Source organism: Podarcis vaucheri (genome assembly GCF_965113315.1).
Source record: "Podarcis vaucheri genome assembly, contig: SUPER_2_unloc_3, whole genome shotgun sequence".
Taxonomy (NCBI): Eukaryota; Metazoa; Chordata; class Lepidosauria; order Squamata; family Lacertidae; genus Podarcis; species Podarcis vaucheri.
The window spans coordinates 215,225-226,080 of NW_028118818.1; the positions used below are offsets into that span (position 1 = coordinate 215,225).

Below are 10,856 nucleotides of genomic sequence, written 5' to 3' on the forward strand. Positions count from 1 at the left end.
GGAGCGTTCAGGGTAAAGCGGCTGCAATTCGGGGTCAGCGTGGCACCAGGCATATTCCAGAATCTAATAGACTCTCTCCTTAAAGGAATTCCTGGCGTCACCCCCTTCTTCGATGATGTGTTGATTGCCGGGCCCACACCAGAGGAGTTTGAGGACCGCCTCCGCACCGTTCTGCACCATTTCCAGATGGCGGGTCTCAAGGTGAAGCGGGAAAAATGTCTACTAGGAGTGCCTCAGGTGGACTTTCTGGGATTTATGGTGGACGCAGAAGGGGTCCACCCAACTGGGGACAAGGTACGGGCCATTTGTGATGCCCCAGCGCCCAAGAGCAAGACTGAACTTCAGGCCTTCTTGGGACTATTGAACTTTTACCATTCCTTCCTTCCCCACAAGGCGGCGGTCTTGGAGCCCCTACACAGACTCCTGGACAAGCGGGCCCCTTGGGGGTGGGGCCAGCGCCAGGAGGCCGCATTCCAGGCAGTCAAGGACTTGCTTGTCTCAAACTCTGTCTTGGCACACTTCGATGAGAGGCTGCCGGTGGTGCTAGCATGCGACGCCTCACCCTATGGCATTGGCGCTGTCCTGGGGCACCAACTCCCAGATGGAAGAGAGGTACCGGTGGCGTACTTTTCCCAGACACTCAACGCAACCAAGCGGAACTACTCGCAAATCGACAAGGAAGGTCTGGCAATCGTGAAGGGAGTAAAAAAATTCCATGATTTCTTGTACGGGCGGCCCTTCACCGTGGTGACTGACCACAAGCCGTTGCTTGCCTTGTTTGCCCCCGAAAAGCAGACCCCCCAAGTGCTGTCTCCTCGCGTCCTCAGGTGGTCAATTTTCCTTGCCAGCTACCAGTATGCACTGATTCACCGCCCTGGGAAGGCGATGGGCCATGCGGACGCCCTCAGCAGGCTACCACTACCGGAAACAGGCCCCGACCCAGCACCTGCACAAGAGGTTATGAGCCTGGAGCTGCTTCCCGACCGCCCCATTCAGGCACAAGAAGTTGCACACCATTCCAAGAAAGATAGGGTCATCTCCCGGGTCCTGTACTGGGTGTGGAGGGGATGGCCCAGCAGCAGTCCAGGGCCAGAATTCGCCGGCTACACAACCCGCAAACATGAACTGTCGGCCCACAAGGGGTGCCTGTTATGGGGAAGCAGAGTCGTTGTTCCCCAGCCCCTCTGCAAAAGGGTCCTCACAGCCCTACACGAGACACATCCAGGGGTAGTAAGAATGAAGGCCCTTGCCAGGAGTTATGTGTGGTGGCCGGGGATCGATTGAGAGATAGAGGCCTGGGTCAAACACTGCCAGGCCTGCCAAGAATCCCGCCCAGATCCCCCAAGGGCCCCAGTCCAGTCCTGGGAGGCCGCCCGAGCACCATGGTCACGCCTGCATGTGGACTTCGCTGGCCCCTTTCAGGGGAAACCATTCTTCATAGTGGTGGACTCCTACACCAAATGGCTGGAAGTCGCACTGGTACCGTCCACTTCCACGTCCGCAGCCATCCGGGTACTACGCAGGCTGTTTGCAACCCACGGGCTCCCTGACACTCTCGTCTCAGACAACGGGACTGCATTTACGTCAGGAGAATTCCAAACCTTCACAGCACAGAACGCCATCCGCCACATCCGTTCGGCGCCGTTCCACCCTGCCACCAATGGCCAAGCAGAACGCATGGTGCGGACCACCAAGGACACCCTTCGCCGCATGACGCAAGGGGACTGGGAGTACTGCCTTGCCACATTCCTTCTAGCACAGCACAGCACCCCCAGCTCAACAACTGGCCGGAGCCCCGCTGAACTACTAATGGGTCGGCGCCTTGCAATCAGATTGGACCGCCTTCACCCCGATAGAGCTCAGGATGAGGTAGTGGTGGGGGAAGGCAGGAACCCCCGGACCTTCGAGGCCCAGGACCCAGTGTACGCAAAGAATTTTGGGGCAGGCCCAGCATGGGTACCCGCCACAGTCACCAGGTTCACTGGGCCAGTGTCGTACGAGGTGCTAACGGATGGGGGGCAATGCTGGCGCCGCCACTGCGACCAGATACGCCGACGATTCCCGGGAGAAAACCAGGAAGAGGACAGGTCAGAAGAGACCCAAGGGAACAGCGGGGCAGTGAGGCCCATAGAGCAGGAGGGGCCAGCAGGAGAGGCAGAATCAGTAAATACAGAGAGGACCCGTGAGGCCGAAAGGACACCGGAACCAGAAGCACGACTGAGCGAGCTGGTTGCACCAGACCAAACAGCCCCATCACAGCCAGCATCCTTGGAACACGAGCCAGAACCTGGAGCCCGGACCAGGGAACACCCCAGGCCGCAACGTACACGTAGGCCGCCGGCATACCTTGGGGACTATGAATGCGACATCCCGGGCAGGACTGGAACTTAGAGGGGAGGGGTGTTATGTACTGAGTTGAATAGGATCCAAACTGAAGCAGTCTGATTAGTCCTAGAACAATGCAGCAGTATGATTGGTTGGCAGGAACCACCCAATCCTGCTCCAGATAGAAGTGAATCCACAACCTGATTGGCTTACAGTAGAATTCCGGAATTAGCCAATCATGTGCAGCCCATTGTGTAAATAATGTATATAAAGCAGATACTGTGAGGGGACTTTCATTCATTCCTCCTCACCACTATGAGCTGAATAAAGAGCATGAAATCACTTTGCGACTCTGAGTATATTTCAACACCCCTTCTCTTGTCACAGTTTCTTGCGTCAAAGCTGACGGTAGGAAAGGCATTTACAGATTCCCCTCTGGCTCTCCTCGTACCACTGGACTGCCAGCAGGTATCGCATGGTTCTGTGTCTTATTCTCCACCTCCCCTTTCGCCATCCTTCATGCAAAGCAGCTGCAATGCAGCCTGCTTACCAGCAGCTATTAACACCAGTTGCTATTTCTGTTTCTCATCTAACAGCTTCTTTTAGTCAAACAGGTCTCAGAATGATCACACAGAAGGAATCCTGCAGCTTGCCAAATAGTGTTTCTGGCAGAAGAGACCAACTCTTTAATATACATCATGCTTCTGAAGCTTCTCACGTTGCCTCATCAAATTTTCGGTTGCCTGGCAGCCAAGATTTGCAAAAGAAGTTCAGTAGCCGTTGAACTGGGTACCATGAGAGCCTAGGGAAGATGTCAAGCAGTTTGTTTTATTTGTATTGGTATCTGAATGTGAATACTTTTCTATATTTTGAAAAGTCCATACGTATTTTGTGTTAACAAATTCTATCTGCCATCCATTTGTTCCATATGTAAACTTGTTGTCTTTCAAAAAATGGATTGGCCCAAAAAACACTGAGGGGCTTGATTCTATTATATAAGCTGGCCCCACATACCATGGTTTTCCTGAAGCTTTAGAAATGATACAATAAACCTATTACTGAGGGGGAGGCTCACCTTTTAAAAACTAAAACTGGGAAGTCTGATTTGTGCATATACTGCTATGTAATTATAATTGTAATTATATTGTTTACCAGCAATAACAGGGGCATTTGCCCTAAATTAATTAATCCATAAGTAGACAAAGAATAAACATCAGAATAAAAAATTATCAACTTTTCATTAAAAAGTTATATTCAAAACCATTCAAGTCAGATAACACATTTATAGTCAGTTTCCCTTGAGTGCAGATGGAACTTTAAGTGGCTTATAGTCTTTGCTGGGTTGATCGATTTTTCTGCTGATTATATATATATATATATATATATATATATATATATATATATATATGATTATGAAATGCAGGTCTTATTTTAAAGATGTGCGTAAGTTGGTTGGTTTGGTTGTTATGCACTGCTTTGCAAAGAATGTTTTCTTAAAAAGTGGTTTGTACGTTTACTAAACTTGAAGACAGATGGTTCTGTGGTTTGGTCAGGTCCTTAGTCTGGCATCTTCACTGGCTCCTCTTGGTCATCTCTTAGCAATCACATTTCACAACAAGGCTCCTATTTGAAAGGGCAGATCGACACTCATGGTTTTAAACATTAAGTAACGGTTGTCACCTAGACAGCATCTTAAAAAGCAAAAAGAAAAAGAAAAGAAAAAAGAAAAGGCAGAAACATCACCTTACCAACAAAGGTCCGTATAGTTAAAGCCATGGTTTTTTCCGGTAGTGATGTATGGAAGTGAGAGCTGGACCATAAAGAAGGCTGATTGTCGAAGAATTGATGCTTTTGAATTATGGTGCTGGAGGAGACTCTTGAGAGTCCCATGGACTGCAACAAGATCAAATGCATCCATTCTTAAGGAAATTAGCCCTGAGTGCTCACTGGAAGGACAGATCGTGAAGCTGAGGCTCCAATACTTTGGCCACCTCATGAGAAGAGAAGACTCCCTGGAAAAGACACTGATGTTGGGAAAGATTGAGGGCACAAGGAGAAGGGGACGACAGAGGACGAGATGGTTGGACAGTGTTCTCGAAGCTACAAACATGAGTCTGACCAAACTGCGGGAGGCAGTGGAAGACAGGAGTGCCTGGTGTGCTCTAGTCCATGGGGTCACAAAGAGTTGGACACGACTAAACAACTAAACAACAACAACGGTTTTCACAACGTAGATCATAGAATCATAGAATCATAGAGTTGGAAGAGACCACAAGGGCCATCGAGTCCAACCCCCTGCCAAGCAGGAAACACCATCAGAGCACTCCTGACATATGGTTGTCAAGCCTCTGCTTAAAGACCTCCAAAGAAGGAGACTCCACCACACTCCTTGGCAGCAAATTCCACTGTCAAACAGCTCTTACTGTCAGGAAGTTCTTCTTAATGTTTAGGTGGAATCTTTCTCCCTCCTCTATGTGACATCCTTTTATATATTTGAACATGGCTATCATATCACCCCTTAACCTCTTCTTCTCCAGGCTAAACATGCCCAGCTCCCTTAGCCGTTCCTCATAAGGCATCGTTTCCAGGCCTTTGACCATTTTGGTTGCCCTCCTCTGGACACGTTCCAGTTTGTCAGTATCCTTCTTGAACTGTGGTGCCCAGAACTGGACACAGTACTCCAGGTGAGGTCTGACCAGAGCAGAATACAGTGGCACTATTACTTCCCTTGATCTAGATGCTATACTCCTATTGATGCAGCCCAGAATTGCATTGGCTTTTTTAGCTGCCGCGTCACACTGTTGGCTCATGTCAAGTTTGTCGTCAACCAAGACTCCTAGATCCTTTTCACATGTACTGCTCTCAAGCCAGGTGTCCCCCATCTTGTATTTGTGCCTCTCATTTTTTTTGCCCAAGTGCAATACTTTACATTTCTCCCTGTTAAAATTCATCTTGTTTGTTTTGGCCCAGTTCTCTAATCGGTCAAGGTCGTTTTGAAGTGTGATCCTGTCCTCTGGGGTGTTAGCCACCCCTCCCAGTTTGGTGTTGTCATGGGCTCAGGGGCTGAGCCACAGGGGAAGGAGGAGATGGAGAGCGAAGGGGAACAATCTGAGGGGAGCTCAGGAGGGTATGCCAGTGATCAGAGAGATTCCATGAGTCTCTCCAGCGAATCAGAGGATTCCCAGAAGGGGGCCCCCAAAGGCAGGGCAAGGGGGGCCAGTGGGGAGTCTCCAAGCGGCAGCTGGAAATCAGGGGTAGCTTCCCCACCAGAGCGTAGCGGGGGGGAAGAAGCCCAAGGATTAAAACAAGAGCCTCCTGCAGGAGGAGAGAGTGAGGCTGGACTGACCACGCCTCCGTCAGAGAGTGGAGGGGCGGAGGGAAGAGCAGGTCCGGCCAGCCTCCCTGAAGGAGAAAGCAGTGAGGGGAGCAGTGTAGCCGTTAGGAGGAAAGTAGGCGGCTGGGCGCGCGCGCCAAGTTCAAATGTGGAGGCGCGCGGGCCAGCAGAAAACCCGGATTGGGAGCCAGGTCCTAAAGCCCGCCGGAAGGGTGGGGAGGAGTCAGAAGAATCCGCCTCCGAAGAAAGTAGGAAAGAGGTAACCCCAGAGGACAGGAGGACCCGGAGGAGAAAGGAGCAAAAGGAGGAGAGGAAGAGGTGGAGCAAGGCTCGGGTCTTGAACTGGTGCAGGGGGGGGGGAGGAGTCAGACGGAGCTTCGCCGGTCTAAGGACTCAGACGTAGCGCTGCGCGCCATGGGTGTCAAACCAACAATGAACCACAATAAAGACTTTTGTTTATAAAGAGCAACTGGCGTTGGTCCTCTGTGAGCTGGGACCTGAGGCAGCGCTGACAGGTGTCATCTGCAAATTTGATCAGGATGCCCTTGAGTCCATCATCCAAGTCGTTGATAAAGATGTTGAATAAGACCGGGCCCAAGACAGAACCCTGTGGCACCCCACCAGTCACTCTTCTCCAGGATGAAGAGGAACCATTGATGAGAACCCTTTGGGTTACATGACATCTTACTTTTAACCTTCGTAATGCATTATTAAAATGTGACACCAGAGGGCCCTGCAGAGCAACCAGCAACCATCAGCAGGGAAACTGTTTTGATGGAGAAAACAAAGAAACAGTTTTAATTTACAAGTAGGCCCTGTGATATTTTAGAAAAAACATATCTAATATCATTCTAATAAGGTTAAACAGGTCCGTGTAGGTCCAGCACAAGGCAGAAAGAGAAGCAATTAGCAGAGGCCTGCCGGTGGAGCCAGGCCTGCCTTCTTCTTTGCTGCTGCACCCTTGAGCTGGACCGGCCCACACATGAGGCAAGGTGAGGCAACTGCCTCAGATGGCAGGATCCACAGGGACCGCAGGTCCTGATGCAGCAGATCTTTATTCCACCTTTGCTCCTGATGTTGGCCTTTACCAAGCCCTTCTTCCCTGGCAGGCGGAGAGCAGCATTTGGTGGTTTGCCTCAGGTGCCAAAATATATTGGGCCTGCCCTGCACTTGAGGATGAGGCCAGCCCAGAAGTGAGGAGCAGCTAGGTGAGTCAGAGGGTAGCAGATCAGGAAGAGGGACTCACCTGCTGCCACCTGAAGTGGTACAGTCAGGAATTCCTCAGACAACGGCCTCATTCTGCTGTGTAATGCATAGGACGGCTAACAGCTTCCCTCACTGAAGGACTTTAAGGATATGCTAGCATCAATTTGCATGGAGGAATGGGTAGGGCTTGAAGGAGATATGGCAGGTGTGTACTGAAATGAAACCAAACATTATTTCTCTGCATTGTAAAGCTGTATATTGAGGAGTGAAATCAAACCAGCTGATTGTGTTTCCTAAGACCAAACTAATACCTTTCTTCTGGGCCAGCCCTACGATGAGGCAGAGGGAGGCAGTTGCCTCAGGTGACAGGTGCTGAGGTGCAGGGAGGGACAGTGCCATGTGAGTGCCATGTTGTCTGGCCTGTACCCCTTGCATTAGCCTGCTGTCCTCTGGATGCAGTCCTTTTACCAGTATTGAAGATTAAACTACCAGTCAAATTGGCTTCTGTCTGTGCCTTAGGAGAAGGCACCATCTTGAGCTTTGCCCAAGGCAGCAGATTGTCCTGAGCTGCCTCTGCTCTGTGTTTGGGGTGTTTTGTTCTGGGCCAAGTAACATTTTCTGGGGAGTATCATTTTATCTTTCTTTACTGCTGTTTTATCTTCAGTTGCTTGTTATCAGGTGAAACTCTTGATAAATCTAAAACAATTTATTTCAGCACCTACACAAGCACACACTCAACTTTAGAGATACGGAACATGGAGCCGTCCATTTACAAATGGACTGCTGGATGCTGACACTGCTGTTTCCATGGCAACCTGTCAGACTGGGCAAGGCTGTGAAGATGCATTCATAAGCATCAAATAGCAACAGGGTGTTCTTTCAGATCTAATATATATGTCGTATCAATTTGAAATGCAGCTCCTCATTTTTATCTCTCTCTCTTTGATTTTCCATGCACACTATACGTTCAAAACACATCCCCCCCAAAGAACCATGCAAACTGTAGGTTGTTAATAGTGCTGGGAATTGTAGCACCATGGGGGTAAACTACGGTTCCCCTGGTTTTTTGGGTGTATACTTTAAGAGTATGGTGTATACACCAGCATGAGATTTTCTGTAACACCTTGTCCATCCATCACTTTACTTTGTATGTCTTAGAAGAAGCTTACTATAAATTATGCTTCAGTTAACCTTTAGTTTCAACTTTGCATTTTGACTCCTGATCAAGGGCTAAAATTGATGTAGGCGAAAACTCATTGGACTTGTTTGCTACTAAAATTCTATACTGCATACAGGTATTGAGATTTTCCTCCCTCCTTTTTTTGGTCTATTTTGGATGCTGACGGTTTGGATGCTGACTGTTGTATGAAATTTGCCACATAGAACCTTATTAAGGCAGGATATAGTTTGGCCACATATGTGCCAAGTGTGTTTTGGTTTTTCAGTTTAATGCTGACCTCCACGTGGCGTGATGTGTCCAAATGTGTGTCTATGTTTTCTAAGCTTGCTGAAGTAAATCTCCACTGAAATACTGTTACAGTTTTACAGGAAGAGGGATGACATTTGTATGTGCAAGCTGGACAACTGCCAGTTTGTGAAATCAAAGAGCAGCTTTGCACAATATTCATGCAATTGAGAGCTCTGGGTATAGATTTAGCACTTGCCCAGAAATTAACATTTGGGGCAGAATCCACTGTTTATCCTCAGGGCACTGCTTGTTTTAAAACATTAAGCATGTAAGAGACTTTTGACAAAATGATACAGTGATATATTCCAGTGTGAGAACATGCAGACTTTCAAGTTTCCACACTACAAAACTGACTCATGGCCCAGGTTTTATTTAGATTAAAGTTCTAAATAGGGTAGCTGTCAAGTTTCGAACAGCTTGGCAAATCCAAGTATAAACAGGGCCTTGAACAAAAGCAGGCTTGGCAGGTTCCGGTCATCTTTGCTCCAGATTAAGACCCAAACTACATTTTATGCAGAAACGTGTCTCACTGTAATAGCCTAACAGGCTTTTTAAATCAAGGAGAGCTACTTGTTTTTTTGGATGGTCAAGGTCAGAGCAACAGCATGCCCACCACTGGCTTGGTGACTTTCCCCATGCTTCAAAATTTTGAAACAAATACAAATTTTATTACTAAACCCCCTCAATACTACTATAACTCAGGGGAATGGGTGGCGCTGTGGTCTAAACCACTGAGCCTCTTGGGCTTGCCGATCGGAAGGTTGGCCATTCAAATCCATGCGACAGGGTGAGTTTCCGTTGCTCTGTCCCAGCTTCTGCTAATCTAATCATCATTATCATCATCATCATCTAGCAGTTCGAAAGCATGCCAGTGCAAGTAGATAAAAAGGTACAGTTGTGGTGGGAAGGTTAAATGGCGTTTCCGTGTCCTGTGGCTTCCGCCATAGTTGCCTTTGACTGGACTTAACCGTCCAGAGGTCCTTTACCCTCACCTTTCTACTATAACCAACCAAATGATTAAAATGTCATAATCAAGCAGCACAATAAAAACATATCAGAGCCTCTGACTATAGCCTTAGTATATGGCATCTTGACATACATGACAAGATGCTGGCAGATGTGTCTCTCCTTTCTCATAGGCCGATTCTGAAAGTAATCATGTCTCCCATAGCTCCAGTACTGGTGCATGGCTGCTGTCTCCATGGTGACCGCTTGCTCTGTAGAAAGCGCTGAACATGAATTCTCTTGCAATGTCCTGTAGCAGTTCTGCCTTTTGCAGAAAACCATGTGGTTTCAAATAAAGAGAACGAAATGTATATATATATTTCTTTGCATATTGCTTCTCTCTTTCCACCAGCTCATTTTATCAGGCCCCAAATTTTCAGTTCACTGTCTCTCTTGACAAGCATTTTTTTTACCGCTCCCACCTCCCTACCTCTCTACACCCAGTGTGTTTCTTCTAGAAAAAAAGGTGCAACATGAAGTTGTTACAGTAAGTGCTGCACTTTTAACCAGTATGTTTCTTCTAGGGGAAAAAAAAGATGCTGGTAACTGTTTATCCTTAAGAAAAAAGCACTGCTTACATACCTTCATGGACCCCCAGGACGATGGCAAGATGAGTTTCTGATGTTTCCATTTTAGGCTAAGCATCTAATCAGATCGGGATGTAATGTTACTTGTTGGGTGTGTCTTTCATTTGGCCTTTGTGCAGGGTGCTGGGGTGGCTGCCTGGGTTGGCAGGTTTTCAGGGCCCTTGAAGGAGGGGAGGGCTCAGCTCCCTTCACACGTGCAGCTCTTTGCTGTGGTAGAACCTTCCGGGAAGTGCAGACGCTGCAACTTACTAAAAGAACTTTACCATTTATTTATTAGCTTTGTGCTGCATTTGAACAATACTTCTTTTTCTTTTTTAAAAAATACCTTAACCATCTGTAACTATTTATTTATGCTACATTTACCACAGAAGGGGTTCCCGAGGGTCATCTAGTCCACCCCCTACAATGCAGGAATCTCAGCTAAAGCTTCCATGACTGATGGTCATCCAACCTCTGCTTAAAAACCTCCAAGGAAGGTGAGTACACAATCTCCCGAGGGAGTCTGTTATGCAATAGTATGCTATGCAGCAGTTGTCCAGAGCACCAAAACACAGTAAGCCATTTTCTCAAAAACACAAATAGCCACCACAGGTCCTTGGTCCCATGTTGCTCCTGGAAGTCAGACAGCCTTATTATTAATTATTAAGTCTCCAAGTATTGTTGCATGTACTTGTGAAACATAGAATTGTTGCATTGGAAGGGACCCCGAAGGTCATCCAGTCCAACCCCCTTGGGGACAGACTCATGAATCAACAAACAAATGCATCTAGCCTGGCTCTTAAAAACGCAGGAGCTTATCTGTGTTGCAACCTTTGTTTAAAAAAACAAAAAAACGAAATGCCACTTTATTCAGTTGAAGTGGATTCTACTGGCAAATGCATGTGGTACAACAATAAATCTGTTAAGTCTTTGAGCCACAAACTATTCTGGC

At 47.7% G+C, this 10,856-nt stretch overlaps 1 long non-coding RNA gene across 1 annotated transcript; it reads right to left on the bottom strand.

Moving 5' to 3' along the window:
• Positions 1 to 6,361: 6,361 nt before the first annotated feature.
• On the bottom strand, positions 6,362 to 9,521 carry LOC309527830. Its single transcript, XR_014217387.1, has 3 exons — positions 9,433 to 9,521; positions 6,906 to 7,077; positions 6,362 to 6,425 (listed from the first exon to the last, which is right to left on the bottom strand). It is a non-coding gene; the product is annotated as an uncharacterized lncRNA (long non-coding RNA).
• Positions 9,522 to 10,856: the final 1,335 nt, after the last annotated feature.